Source organism: Megalopta genalis, unplaced genomic scaffold, assembly GCF_051020955.1.
Source record: "Megalopta genalis isolate 19385.01 unplaced genomic scaffold, iyMegGena1_principal scaffold0069, whole genome shotgun sequence".
NCBI classification, from domain to species: domain Eukaryota; kingdom Metazoa; phylum Arthropoda; class Insecta; order Hymenoptera; family Halictidae; genus Megalopta; species Megalopta genalis.
This window is the reverse complement of record NW_027476138.1, coordinates 132,501-135,000: the sequence shown is the minus strand read 5'-3', so window position 1 is coordinate 135,000 and position 2,500 is coordinate 132,501. Positions and strand designations below refer to the sequence as shown.

General features: G+C 57.2%; 1 pseudogene; it reads right to left on the bottom strand.

The window, feature by feature from the left end:
* Positions 1-2,500, bottom strand: part of LOC143261803 (large subunit ribosomal RNA) — a 6,917-nt pseudogene that overhangs the window by 1,899 nt on the left and 2,518 nt on the right.

Below are 2,500 nucleotides of genomic sequence, written 5' to 3'. Positions count from 1 at the left end.
ATGCGGCTGACCCGAATTCCCGAAGGCACATCCTTCTGGTTCGCATCGCAGAGATTTTGCCTCCAAATACTGGAGGCAATTTCGTCCTTACCCATCCGACGCGGGACGTCGTAAACTAAAACCTCGGGGTCCCGCTTGGTAGGTAAGGAGACGGACAGACCCGCGCTCCGGAGCTTCTTATTGCCAACGAAGGCTTGCAGGTCCTCCTTTCGGTCGGTCTCGACGACGATGCCACCGGAGTGGATGCGTCGGACCGACTTAATTCGGATCGCCTCCTTCGCTGGTTTAACGAGCGACAGAACAGTAACCTTCGTAACTTCGCTGCTCTGTCCTTTTTCCTTCGGCGGGAAGATTTTTACCACATGCTGCGATTGTGGCCGTCTCCCCGCTTCCGGAGAAGCTCCTTTGCAGTCGACTTTGTTCACATGGGCGTAAGTCGACTGCGCGGCGTTGCAGGCCGTCTTCGGGAGAGTTCCCTTGGACGGCCCAGGTCGCATCGCACTCATTACGGCAGGACGCGCTTTTAGGTCCGCCCTGACCGCGGCGAGCTGCCCTTCGACGAAGCTATTCCGTTGAATAAGCTCCTGGACCAGCTCGTTGAGTGCCTCAACCTCGGCGAGTATCTTTGACCCGGACTCCTTATTGACTTTCGACTCAGGTCGAAAGCAAAAGGTCCGTATTTCGGACACTCGCCTAAAGGCTTCGTCTCTTACGAGATCGAGAGGCCGTACCTTCTGCCCGGAGAACGTCCCCTTCGGTCTCCTGGCCCGGTTTACTGCGGCCTTGCCGGTGGGTGCGCCCGGCTTGGCTCGCTTTGACTTTTTGGTGACGGTTTGCCAACCGTCACCAGTAGGGTCCTCGACACGCTCGGGTGCCGACTGCACCTTCACGAGTGACGTGTCTCCGACTCGTTCGATTACTTCCACGTTACCGGTGTCCGGCGTACCTTCTACCGTGGGCTCGGTTTTCACCGAGACCGCTCGCGTGGGAGTCACACATCTTTGCAAGATCACACGAGGATTGGCGATATTAATCACCTTCCCGGATCTTGTCTTTCTCACAGACACGGGGGGACTGACAGCTGCATTTGCAGTTCCCGCGTCTGCGGCGACGGCTTCACTCCGAGTAGGAGCTGGACCCGTCGTCTTTGGACGCTTAGTTTTTTGTTCATTAATTTTATTAAGACCCATAATGTGTCTTGGTCTTTCATCCAGTGCGCTCCCCGGCCACCACCGACCCACACAATTTGGAACCCGCCAAAGGCTGAGTTAGGGCTACGCACCGAATATAGTCTGCTGGCTGGGTCGGTTTCCTTACCCAGCCCGCGTCCTCGCCCAGCAGAACCCACTTGCCCGAAGCGTGTGGTCGTTCCAAGCCGATTGACTGGACCAGGGCTGCTTTTCTCGTCCAGCCGCCCATCTAGCCGAAGCAGAGGCCAAAGGTACGTGTTGGGGACGTCTCACCCGCAGGAGAGGGCCCCCTCAGATCCCAGGATCCTCTTTTCCGACGACAAGGGTCGCCACGCACGGCAAACACGTGGGAGACAGCAGTCGGAGAGGCTGCCTCTTCCTCTCCACCACACTTCGTTCAGTTCGCTGCGTATTTAAGAACACGAGCTATCCAGCGGTACCTTTTTCGTGGAGGCTCAAGTGTGGCTAGGGCACGTTTGCCCCTTGCGGCCTGGGTTGCCCAGGGGATTGATTGCATCCCATGTATTCCTGAGCCCAGCGGAGTGTTGTCTAGTGGCGTGTTCCGCCCACGAAAAACGGTCTGAAAAACCGTTTAACGTAAACTGGGGAACTGATGCCACGAGTGACAACAGTTCCCCAGTCGGAAGTCATACAGCACATACAGTGCTGTACAAAGAACACGCCACAGCCCGTATGCTAAATCAGGGCCTCGCCATTATGCGAAGTACTACATGTACGACGCACTGACGGTCTCTAATGCCTTCATCGCCGATACACCCATCGACTCGGCCGATCAACCCTCCTACGCGAGGGCTAGTTCGGGGGTTATCTCCCGCCCTGGGTGGCCACAGACCGCCACCGCCAGTAGATAGGGACAGATGGGAATCTCGTTAATCCATTCATGCGCGTCACTAATTAGATGACGAGGCATTTGGCTACCTTAAGAGAGTCATAGTTACTCCCGCCGTTTACCCGCGCTTTTTTGAATTTCTTCACGTTGACATTCAGAGCACTGGGCAGAAATCACATTGCGTCAACACCCGTGGGGGCCATCGCAATGCTTTGTTTTAATTAGACAGTCGGATTCCCCTAGTCCGTGCCAGTTCTGAGCTGAGCGTTGAATGGCGGCCGAAGAGGACGACCGCACCGATGGGAAACGCCACGGAAGCCTCGCAGCAAGGAAGATCCGCGGGAGGCCAAGGCACGGGACCGAGCTCGGATCCCAGCCACGAGAGCCGTTCACCTCGCCCAGGCCCGGCACGTCAGCCAGACCCGCTTCCCGACCAAGCCCGACACGCCCCGCTCCTCAG